The sequence below is a fragment of the Dermacentor silvarum genome, chromosome 9, assembly GCF_013339745.2.
Source record: "Dermacentor silvarum isolate Dsil-2018 chromosome 9, BIME_Dsil_1.4, whole genome shotgun sequence".
Classification (NCBI taxonomy): domain Eukaryota; kingdom Metazoa; phylum Arthropoda; class Arachnida; order Ixodida; family Ixodidae; genus Dermacentor; species Dermacentor silvarum.
The window spans coordinates 144,917,208-144,929,941 of record NC_051162.1 but is presented as its reverse complement, the minus strand read 5'-3'; the positions used below and the strand labels follow the sequence as shown (position 1 = coordinate 144,929,941).

General features: G+C 48.5%; 1 protein-coding gene across 5 annotated transcripts in view; it reads right to left on the bottom strand.

The window, feature by feature from the left end:
• The window catches only part of LOC119464480 (uncharacterized), a 187,757-nt gene that overhangs the window by 38,791 nt on the left and 136,232 nt on the right, over window positions 1-12,734 (bottom strand). The window contains exon 1 of one of the 5 annotated variants that reach the window (XM_049656114.1): window positions 3,030-3,377. The exons of the other annotated variants lie outside the window; for them this stretch is intronic. The gene's annotated coding sequence lies outside the window, so the exon portion shown is untranslated. Of the gene's footprint in view, window positions 1-3,029; window positions 3,378-12,734 lie in introns of those variants that run through there. 5 annotated transcript variants of the gene reach the window in all.

Sequence of the window (12,734 nt, the reverse complement as noted above, 5' to 3'; positions counted from 1 at the left end):
CGTCCGATATATATATATATATATATATATATATATATATATATATATATATATATATATATTTCTTTTTCGTCAAACGAATTGGAATCGAGTCCTGAAGTTCGAAGCGACAAATTTACGGAAAAAACTGGTGAGCATCATCGCGCAATATCTGCCTTCTGATAGATACAATGTCGATTAAATAAAGTGCAGTGCAATAACATACACCGATAGATAACGCAGTAGACAAACCACGATGATTCGAAGGTTACGAGACGGAAAAACACTACCCCTCGGCACCTATAGGGTTTTGGAACAATGAAACGTGGTTAACAAATGGTCTCCCGTATACACGTCCGGCCGCTGCATCTTGTAAAGTACTATACGCTGAAACTTGGGATCTATTGGATTTAGGAAAGTGTTTGTCCAACAGCTGTGGATCCACCTTGAAGAATATTTGCGAGCCATGTCACATCAGACGGCGAAAACGACGCATTGTGAAGCTGACAGTGTAAGACGTGAGTAGAGATAAGCACGCGAGTTTTATAGCAGACGGCGCTGATGAAACCTTTACTTCTATTTACCATACACAAACACACGTGCGCGCGCCTGCTTTGTTATAGCCTGCCCCTGTACCTTTCTTTTTCATTTTTCTTGAATAAATGTTTATTCCTCCTCCTCCTATGCCCAGCCACTGTGACGCTATTTTACAGCGAAGATCTGTATGCCTAGGCTGAAGCATTTGTGGTCCGACCACAGAAACCCTCAGGCGGAAATAAACCTATCGAAAGCTCGCCTCTTGTTCACTTGACGTATACCAAAATTAGCATGGAAGGGTACGAATGCATGACTAACATGAATGACAGGTCATGACATCACTAACATCACATGCTCGTCAGTTACGTCACGATTAACGATATTAAAATCACGCGGAGCACATGCCCTGCATTGCATATGCGGGTATGAGTCAGGGATAAGCGGGTATGAACCAGGGAAAAGAAAGAAAGAAAGAAAGAAAGAAAGAAAGAAAGAAAGAAAGAAAGAAAGAAAGAAAGAAAGAAAGAAAGAAAGAAAGAAAGAAAGAAAGAAAGAAAGAAAGAAAGAAAGGAATCACGTGTGAATCATACAGGGGCCACATATTTCAGCTTCGCTGGTTTACCACCTGTACGCGGTGCATGGGCGGTGAATTTCTTTTCTTCCTCTTCGGATTTCACTCTCTCAAACCCACCCGTAGAGAGAGAGAGAGAGAGAGGAAAAGGATGAGAAGAAAAGCACGAAAGTGGCCCAGCCTGGCAAACAACCAAATTGGGGACGTTATTACGCGCAAATTTGCACGTACAATTATTAAACAAGAAGACTACCATATACGCAGAAGAGCTTCCGCAAAAGTATACAATGACGAAAGCTTCCCGACTAACTTTCCGGACTACAACAACGCCACTCAGAAATCAGAGAAGCTTTCTTCCTTTTAGTCTTCGCAACGATCGTTAAAGCACGAGCCAGCGAGCAACGAAATAATAATGGAAGAAAGAATCTCCAGCGAACGACCCTGCGCGCTTTAGCAAGAGCCACAGAAAACTACCGAAGAAAAAAAAAGTTACAGAAAGCGAAATTAAAGCGTAAAAAGCGCATATGCTCGAGTTACATCGTTCCGGAAAGTATTCCGCCCGTTCAGCGTCGACTTCATTACGTCTGCAACTGAAACCCGGAAGTAAACGAGACAGCGCCAAGTCGCCGGACGAAGGTAAAAACGCTCAAGTTCGCGCTGGCTTTCTCACGCTGCGCGTGAAAACGTCACGCCGCGAGCAAGACTTGGATGCTCGCACACCGCGCCAGGATGTGGGAACGCAACAGCGCGTTAGCAGGAACTTCCGCCCTCGAAGTCGCGACGACAGGGGAAACTTACGACTGCTTTGTGAAAAAATAGGCGAGAACAACTGGACAGGTGGAACACGACTGCTTTGTAAAAAAGAAGAAAAATAAGCGAGACCAACTTGCTGTTTGGCATTAACAAACCCTGTCACGCTGGAGGATTTAGATATCACAAGATTTAGATACCATTAGATTCAAATGACATTGGTATCGAAAGGCATTAATTGACTGCTGCCCATGTCATGCTCTCTGTACCCCAGAACACTGTAAAACAAAACAACGACCCTTTGTCATCTAAGAAGCAGGCATCTGTTACCTAAATAAGAATAAAAGCTGTACTTAGAGATGTCAGTCGCGCCTGGCAATGCTGCTCCACTAGTCAGTCGGCCATGTTGCATACATCCAGTGTTGCTTCATACGCGTCACGAATACGCGTGGCGCGTTTGTGATTTGAGACATGACTAAAGGTCCCTTGCTGGTGACTGGTTGTTACAGAAACCTTCATGAATCGAGTTCTATTGACCATGGTGTGCCGGTAATGTTGTAGAAGTGAAAAACACGGATGACATTCAGCTTTTAATAAAGGCAGTTCCTCGTCGTCATCAATCAGTATCATAATCATCGGTAACAGTATCGTGGAAACTGCAGAGCGAGAACGTCTCGCGCTATTTGTCTCATTTATCAGGCGTTAGCCCTCCGCTATACCTCTTAGTCCACCCTGTTCTGTAATTGCTCCCCGCATTATCGATTTGTCCCACTTGCTAACACTTGCACGCGACTCTAAAACCCGCAGAAACACTTCGGCGCAAATATAATGACATTCTTTCTTAAAAGAATATCGTGCCACAAACAGAGTTGCAGGAAAGTTAGGACAATTCCAGTGCTGGAGACACGAAAAATGACTAGCTTCGACGCTTGATATATGTCCAAACTAGTCATTCTACGCGAAATACACTCCACAAGTAACGTTTTTCAGTTACTGCATGAAAGTGTTCTGCAATTTCATTCGATCACATGCCGTTGGCTACCCCCGAAAAGTAGCACGCCATAGCCCGGCTTGTCACGTACACCTGCTCACATAGAACGGCCTCTGCATATTTGGAAAAGGCCACACACATACACGCACACATGCATACACGCACACACACACGCACATGCACACACACACACATACATACCAGTGCAAGGTGGCGTTCTTTGACTGGCATGGACAGCAACTGGCTATGCCGGAGTAGAACACCAGAGGACCGAACGAACGACATCGGGGCAAGCATGCCGTCCGGTTGCCACGAGGCGTCGGCAGAGTGGACGGACCGGCGGTCCGGACGCCCGCGTCTGCGTTCTCACGCCTGGCAGCGTTCCCGCGAGAGTGCGTATTGTGTACTGCACGCCGCCATGCAGCCGCCGCACCTCGGATTACCGCCAGGAGACGGGAAAAGAGCAGCGCCGTCAACGGACGACGCCCAGGGTAAAGCGAGGCGCGGCTTGTTGCACGAGCCGAACGGAGTGGGCGCCGTTCCACCCGCACAACCGGGCAAGACGAAATGACGACATTGCGGGCCGAATCATCGGTGTGACGCTTGTAGGAGGGTCGTTCATAGTATTAGCGGTGTATACTGAAAAACAACTTGCGCGTGACGTCACGGACGCCATAGAGAGTCCTTCGGCAGTTCTGATACCGGCAGTTAAGATACTACAAATCATTTGATACGGCAGTCTCGGTGACGCCAGACGAAGCCCCCGCAACGTTTCCGGTGCATATTGCTTGAAACCTCACAACAGTGCAGCAGGTGAAACCTTGAGTGATGGGATTTCAAGTTCGAAGCAGCGTAGCGGCTATGAGAGACGCTTCAGTGTAATGTTCCGGGGTTCTCTAGCATGCCCGCAAAACTCGGTGCGCGGGGGTTCTGGCATTCCCCCGGCCATCAGAATGCAGCCACCACTGCAGGGAATCGAACCCGACACCTGTGTTCAGCAACATGGCCGTGCGTAGCCGCCGAAACAGAACTACGCTTATGCAGCGTAGGCATCAGCGGCGCCGATATATTCGTGTCTTAAAGACAATGGAGATTAGGCGCTATAGGTGCCGCAAAAGCGGACCGCCTCAGTATATAGCATATCATGTCACGGACGATGAAGACGAACACTGTAGGCGCGGCTAGAGCCTGCCAGCCGGTTCTTCGGCACCGCCACTTTTCAACACAGGCGCCGATTATCGAAGCGCATACTGACATTCACAGCAGCACGGCACATCGTCGTCTGGGCATCACAAAACGCTCTTCGCAATACCTGTTCAAACAAAGGTGGTATTGTGAAAAGACCAGCGCCACCCCGTCCGTGCGCAGGACTGTCACCACATCAATCCGGACGCGGCGTGTCCCGTACACAGATACCTCATCCCATCCGCGAATGCATCGCATACGCGGTGAAGTTCGCACGTCTCTGCGTTGCCGATCAATTGCACCGCCTGAAACCCGATAAGCGGCAGTCGACACAGACAACGGCTAAAGACGGCGACGAGAGGGGAAACAAACGGACAGAAAAAAGTGCCGCCACCGCCACAACATCGTGACGTCACTTCCGGAACAGAAGCAGCGGAAGGAGACGAACCGGACGCCGCCGTGCAAAAGACACGCGGAGAGTCGGGTCGCCGCTGGCGCATGGTACTCTGCCCATCAATTTGAAGATCGTGCTTTTGACTCGAGCATCAGTATACTGAGGGAGGATCATGGTCCAGACACTACCCTCCCCTCTCGAGTGAAATAGTTGCTGCCGCCAAAACGGTGGCAGAGCGTCACGCACCTGTCATGCGCAGAAGAGGCTTAGGAATCAGCCAGAGTTTTAATCGCACGTAGGTCAATTCGATTCCTATCCCTTTTCTAAAGCCGGAGATGCACTTCGCCAGTGCAAAATGGCGACATCTGCACGTGGCAACTCGTTAGGTGGTGCAAAACCAATTGGCAACGTCCCTTGAACTTTCGGCAAAGCGATCGCATGCGTCGCGCTGCAGGCGCCGGGCTGCTTCCGCGAGAGCACGGAACTTGCACTCAAGTGGGGTTAACTATAATTAACTAAGTTCTGGATGAATCGAATTGACTTTGGGTAATCTCGATCAACCAAAAGCCGCTGACGTAAGCTGTTGCACCCTGTCAGTCCCATTTTGTTCGTGTTCGTTGGCAACTCTTAGTGGATGCAAGATTTCGCCCTGACGAAAGTCACTAAAACCAGAGAGGCATGCAGCAGCGCAACGTACCATATATATCTGTACAGCGTGCGTTTGAAAACAGGCTTGAATTTTCGCTCAAGTAGCGTCTATATGCATCAAGGAGACAACCACGTTTCTATTGCGCTCCGTTCCCTCGCGGACTACTTCGTAATAAGGTGCACGGATTTTAGAGCTCAGACAAGAACTACTTACACCAGGAGCCACGAAATTGGTCGACGATACAAACGCTACAGCCTGACAATTCTAAGCGTTACAATATCGGCCATCGTGTAGCGGTGCACTCGGCATGGTTTCAGGGTCAAGAGATAGTTTCAGTGAGAACAAAAACTCCGGTGCCATCAAGACATGTCCACACGCCCGCGTGAGATGCTACGTACGATCGCTATCGGCAAAGAACGTGTTTACTGCGAACAGCTGCATACGCGCGGGCAAAACAACGAGGACAACGCAAACGCGAGCTGTAGCAGCCTGGTTTGCGGTATAAACCAGTTCCTTTCAGTTCGCATCATGTCTCCTTTCTATAGCAACGCGTGCTGCCGACGTGTGGGCCAGATAAGAAGAACACTGCCACGTAATTCGCGAAGAAGCCAATGGCCGCGAACATGGAGCAAGTTGCACCCGTAAATGTCAAGGCGAGTGTGCAGTGTTTGGGTGTGAACCGAAAAGGGCGCCGATCACCTCGGATCGAGTATATATAGAGCGGTGTTTTGACGGCCGTATTAAGACGGTGAACACTAGGCCTTAGGAGCGCGCTCGGAAAGTGACAAGCAGCCTGCACTAAAAAGAAAAAAAAATGACAAGAACATTTAAAGCGTTATTTAAAGGAAAATCTTCAGTGACACTCAAAACAACGGTACGCAGCGGGCCCGACTATACACAGATCACGATGGTCGTGACGGCAGTAAGGAAGGGTAAACGACTAGCTCGATAACCAAGACGACGCGACAACGGCACGACGTCATTCTTCGCAGATCAGAGCTCGACGCGCCAGTGTGTATAGGCTGCTGGACCTCAAGTGTACTACGTCCAAGGCTACTCGGCTCACGCCTCGTAGCTCGAACTCCAGTGGCACATTATATCCCCCCCCCCCCAAAAAAAAAAAAAAAAAGTTTGAAACACAAGCCCCGCCTTCTTGTCGGGTTGGCGAGCGACGCATGTATCAAGTTGTCGAATGGTAGCGACCACCGGCCCAGAATGCACGAAGACGCGCCCTGCATACATGTGGCCGGACAATAAATGCACGACTGCCGAGTGTGCGCACACTTCCTGTCGCCTATACACCATACACTTGTCCCACATTTCTTACTAGTTCATTGAAGTGACGTATACTGCGAAGCAAACAATGCGCATTTTTGTCGCCGTGTCATGTAGATACAGAGGGCAAAGCTACAGGCAACATGCGCGTTCACGTGACGGCCCTCGTGAAGAGGCACACAGTGACCTCTTCAAGTTGCGCGTCCTGTATACTGTGCAAATGCTGGAGTTAAGACCTGCATCGCCATCTGTTGACAAGCCCCGGGCGGTAAAGAGTCCGTTGACGTCACCTTCGGTGTGTTGCGCTTCATTCTAAACGGGCCGCCACAACCGCATTTCCGCATGCACCACATTTCCATATTTTTGTTTCACTTTAGACGGACACCAGATCTGTTTACACTCACAAACTATTATTTCGAAACTCTTTGATAATCTTGTGCTAAATAGGTTGATTATTACAACAGAAAATGAAGCTAAACGTTGCATTATTTTAACTGTTCTGCGGGAACACCAGTGCTGTACGGCAGTGTGACGTCCAAAATGTCAAGTAATTCTATCGCATGTGGGTCACTGTGGCTCTGCAAGTGTTGAAGCTTGCCAAGTTATGTCTTTGGATGAATTAGAATACAACGTCGTTCATGTTAGCGGATAGAAAACTTAAGGCCCGAGAGGACGTCCTCAAAATCCTTGACGTCACGGCGATGTGGTGCGGAAACTTGAAGACGGCGGCGCCACCAGTCTTCGTACTCGCGTCTTTTCCGACTCATCAGCCCTCGCCTCAAGGTAAGAGTGGCTTCTTGGTATCGTAGAAGAGCAATTTGCTAATAAACCTGCTACAATTTCGCTGTATTGCCCCTTTATGCGGAAGATCGAGCTTCACAATTACGTGTAGCAAAATTTCTACGGCCGAAGGGCAAGCTATAAGGCTAGAAGACTGAATCGGTACAGAGACTCATCGGGAAAAGGGTCTTTGGACTGCACGGAATGCACTGACACCACCGATGTAGTGCTGCGTCGTTGCATGGAGAGCACGGTATAGGAAACACCAGTCAAGCGCAGACAAGCAAGCGAAGCGAGATAAACCAGCAAATTAAGTCCCGGAGCTTATTTATGGCACGTGGTGCGCTGGGGCACCCTCTTCGAGATAACAACCCGCGTTCTGCATAATTCCGCAGTTTCATTCTCTCGTCTCGGGTACGTATAGCTCCCCGCAGCACAGCTGGCAGCTGCATTTCAACTAAGTGCGTATGCTAAGCACGTTATAATAGAGAGAGAGAGAAAGCGTTTGTAGTGGCTTACTGCATCCAGGGACGATGATACAAGGTATGTCATAGTGATACTTCCTAAAGACAAGACTGCACAGTTCGTGCCGCAAAATATGGTGATTGGACACGGCTGCATCAAGACCGCTGTCAGGCGAGCGGCTCATTGCCATCGCTAGATTCATTGATTGATTGATTGATTGATTGGTTGATTGATTGATTGATCTATTATTTGCTTATCTGGTGTTGGTTAGTAAGTAACAAGGGTGTTCATTTCCTAGTAGTACCGGCACGTGACTTGGCAGAAGACCGTTTAAACGCGCCAGTGTCAGCTGAAACCGAGCGAATGCCCAGTACCGGTTCGCAAGGGTATTGCTATTTCACACTGAACAGTGCTGGAACCGATTGTTTCCAACACGTTCACTCGCTTCGCAATAAAGAAGCCGTCCTGGCCAGTTAGGAAAGACAGTGCAGGCGCGTCGTGCGAATAGCTCGGTCTATTCCACGTTACGAACCGGATTTGGCCAAACCGAATCCATGAACTTGAGCTAAGAAGCAGAGCATTCTGACAACTGGTAGCTGTGGCATGGTAGTGTCAAGATAAGATGATGGGAATGAAGGCTAGATGGAGTGCCAATCAAACAATTAAGTCAAGCTAAATAACAAGCGTTGTGAGCGCAGGCAAGCCGAACGAGAAGTGGGTATACGCATTTGCAATAGATGGCGCAGATGATGTAGGAAGGAAAACGTGTTTTTTTTTTCTTTTTTTTCTTACTATCGGGAAGGAGCGAAAAAGGAAAGTATGCTCGCCGTGTTGCTTAATTGTAGACCAGGGTGCATCTTAATGCGCAGACTCCAAAACTACCAAGATTCACATCAGAGATGCTCTAATCCGCACCACGTTTGGGCGACGATTGGGAACAAATGACAACTTTTGAAGTACTTGCCTCTCATAACAGGTTGCAGCTTCTAAAGAGGGGGGCAAAAAAGGAAAACTATCTAAACCAGCTCTCACTAAGATTCAAAGCGTTCAACGCCGTGTAGTGTGTTACTATGGCTTCCACAAATAACCGGGTTAAATTTGTTCTTTGCCAGCAAATCCAGACCATGTCGACTGCACCAGTTGGCCGATGTGTTCTTCGCACAGGTCTAAGTAAAATTCCCATGTTTTCGTATTAATGAGAACGTACCAATGTCGCCCAACAACAAAAATATATCATTCCTGCGGGATACAGACCACACAACGAGACTCTGTAAATAACTTGTGTTAATACATGTGCGATGGTGCATGTATGTGCGTGTGTGTCTTACTTTTATTTCGCCCCCCCCCCCCCCCCCTTTTTTTTTTTCGTACCTGACCATCTCACCTGGAGTAGCAATGCAAGACCTGTCGCTAGGCTAACCTCTTCAGCTATCACTAAACCTTGCCTCTCTCTCTCTCTCTCTAGGCCAACGACTTTGCAAACATTAACGTGAACTCACCCTGAGAGTTTTTCTCGATTTCAGAACGAAAAACAGCCACAAAGGTATACCGTTACGGAGTCAGGTCGAATCTTGTTTCGTCCTACATAAACGGCCGCAAATCGGCGCAGGCAGCCTGGATACTGTATCTTCTTGTCGCATGGTTGTAGTCGAGCGAGCGCGAAAAAAAAAAAAAAAGAAAGAACGCCCGTACCCGAAGCCGCGTTACACTGTATGCAGTACCTTTGGCGCACTTTCCTTATCCCCTGTTCCTCTATAAGCTTCCTCTTCTTTTCGCGTCACCTGGGGCTATTTCTCGGACAAGGCACGTTCGTTTTGCACAGGCCGTGTCGCGTCGATGTAATACAAGAGGACGTGTAAAAGGGGCAGCCGGCCGCAGCGACGATTATCGGAAACGATAACCCGATTTGGTGCGTACGAGAAACAGACGTCGCGAGCCGACCTATAGAGATGCACGAGAGAGCCTTTGCTTGGGAAAGTTCCTTTCCTTTTTCTTTTTTTTCTTTTTGTGGAAGGTCTAACCCAGTGGAAACGTTTCGTCCATAAAAAAGTGTCAAACAGTCTTTCGAGGTGTACAACAGTATACAGGTGAGACAGAGAGAGGAGCAATTTAATGAGTTCGAGATGTTAGTTAAAGGGACACTAAAGGGGAAAATTGATTTTTTCTGTATCAGTAGATTATCCTTCCGCAATACCGAAAACACCACTCTCACCGCGAGAAGCCGCTTGGTAAGCCAGAAAGAAACGAAAAACACAGAAAATGAGTGGCGACGCCACCTGAAGTTCCCGCGCCAGCTCACCGTGACGTCATAGATTTTGACAGCGTCTTCTAGGTCCCAGTTAATTTTTCAGCGGTAAAGATTGACTACAGTGTGTTCTAAAGGAGCCCAAGACTGAATATGGCAAGTTTCGGAAACTTTTACTGAGCCGACGTTGCCCGAATACGAAAAATTACTTTAGAAGTCGTGACGTCACACTTAAGTGCTAACGTTAGGGTTCCGCGGGGAAATGAAAAAAAAAAAAAATTACTTTGAGCTTCATTTTCTCTTCTAACAATTGACATATTGCAGTGTAATTAACGACAACAGAGCTTTCGAAGAATACCTGATCAGTTTAAGTTTATTTATTGTTTTGCTTTAGTGTACCTTTAAGGAATATGCGTAACATGCTGCTTCAAGTGATCAGGTTGAAAGATGAAATAAAAATATTCTAAGTAAAAAAAAAAACAATTCAGCGCAGCTTTACTGACTTAACGTCGCGAAGATTGACGAAACAGCGGAGCTGGTGGCTTCGACTTGGGTTTTACTTCCCGACGAGTGTCTTCGTACCGTTGCCGCGACGCCGTCCTCCCCTACTCGAAACTCGGGGTCTTCGGATCTTCGCCGTCGCTTAGCCTTGGCTTCCCTTGCTCGGAACTCTGGGGAGGCACGTCGTCGTGGGGTCCCATGCTCGAGCAGCTTCCCGTCGTCTTTCCAGCCGCGCCGCTCCTTTTTCCGGAGACAGTTGCTTCTTCGTCCTCGCCATACTCGACGCCGAACGTCGGGAATGCTCTGCGCCGACATTGCACGCTTTTATAGCTGCTCGGTCCGAAGACAGACGAGTTGTGTACGTAGGCAGGTATAACTCGAGAGCTTTCTGGCCGAAATTCGTAGCTCGTCACGGTTCAAAGTATCTTGCTTACAGCTTCCGACTCAAACGCGTGAGTTCGTGCGGGCTATCTTCAGGAAGCAGAGATGAACATTAAAAAAATTGACGGGAAAAAAGAAGTGTTAGGCATGCAGTGTGAATTCCGGCTAACTACCCCGTGCTGGGGAAAGGGCCACAGAGAGAATGAAATTTGATAGGATAGAAGAAAGCAAATAGAGATAAAAGAAAGTGGGCACACTAACGCAAAGCAAGGAGAAACATGTCCAACGTCTCCGATAATGTGGCCGCATTGGAACTCAAAAGAGAGCCTCTGATAAGGCCTGTAGCCAAATCGTAGAAAACAAATTTGGAGAACGCTTAAGCTTCGCCTATAAGAGTGGAACGCGATAACATTCGAAGATCCCTGACTGCTTATCAGGCTTTTTTCTCGTCCATTCAAATTCAAATCCGACGCTACCACCTCTATTGGTTGTGGTTAAGTCGTACTTTACGGTTTTTCCGACGGATTTTTCTTTGAGAAATTCAATTTTTTTTTCACTTGTTCACTAAACCCTTGCGCCACGCGAAAGGCCTGCCCATGCAGTCGGGGTAGTTCGGCGCGCCGCAATAGCCAGTGGGGCCCTGGAGGAGAGGCTCCACCCACAGTAACCAAGCAGGATCATTATTTAAATAAAGTTGTTTCTCTCTCTCTCTCTCTCTCTCGGGATGATGTGGTTGGGCATGAGTATTTCCACCAACGACGCCGACACCGACGCCGGATTTTCTGCGACACGGGGCCCTTAACGCCATCGCGTTAATAATCCGTGCGGTACCCTCGATTGTAGAAGTGTCGAGGATACGACGCACCTTTCCCGGCGAGTGACTTTGTCGCTGTGATGCTACATATGCTGGAAACCAGACACGTACACCACATCGTTTCAGCTCGAAGCGACGCACTTCAAGCGAGTCCTTCACGGCTCACTTTCAGCAGGAAGTGCTCGTTATTATACGCGCCAGAGGGAGTCCTCTACGGCCCGATGGAGTTCGCGGTAGACGATTTATATACAGAGAGAGATCGCGCGCTCTGAAATGGCCACGCCTCTTCTTGGGATATCCACGATCGGTTCCTTTGCCCATTTGTTTTTCTGAATCTGTACGCGATTGTAGTGGCCCAGACACAAAACCAAGCTAGGACCAAGTGGCGACAAATACGATAGGCAGGACCGGCTACGACGCTATGCGCAGAATAGAAGGCGAAGATACAGAAACGTGGCGGCTACGTAGCCGCGATTTAGACATAGAACGTCGACACTACTTTTGCAGCGGGTGAAACAATGTTTAACCAACTATAGCTCGCACTCCTGGTCTTCGCGCTCTTTGAGCTGGCAAGAGAGTTCCAGTGGCAGATTCGGGGCACTTCCAGGGCAATTTTTCTGCTCTCTTTTGAGCAAGTCTGTTCAAATAGCAGATCGGGAGCAGCGGCTCCATGCTCTAATGGTATACAAAGCCCAATGACGCATGCTCCGATGACACGTGAAGCCCCGATCACTGCACGGAGCAACCCCGAGTGATCTGCCAAAATCTGCGGAGTGGACCGGAACTCTCGGCGACGTACTTCCTGCTTGTTCCTGTCTTCCCTCTGTTGACGTCATGTACAGAAAGCTGCTGTATCGCGTCGTGCACTTTTGCTCGCACTGGGTATAGATACGCTGGGTAAACTGCATACATTCCGTTATAACCTGCGCCTCTTAGCTCTGGTGACTGGGCTTATTTGCGTTCAAATTGCGGATTTGGAGGCGTCGCGACTCTACGCCGTAAGGTTCTCGCTAGCGGAGAGCGTCGCCCTCTCAGACTTTGCCACTGGAATTAGACACTATATTATCTTTCTCTCTTCCTCTTTTCATCATCACCATCCCATATTTATGTGCACTGCAGGACGAAGGCCTCTACCAGCGACCTCCAATTACCCCCGTCTTGCGCTAGCTGATTCCAGCTTCGCGCCTGCAAATTTCCCAACTTCATCACCCCACCTA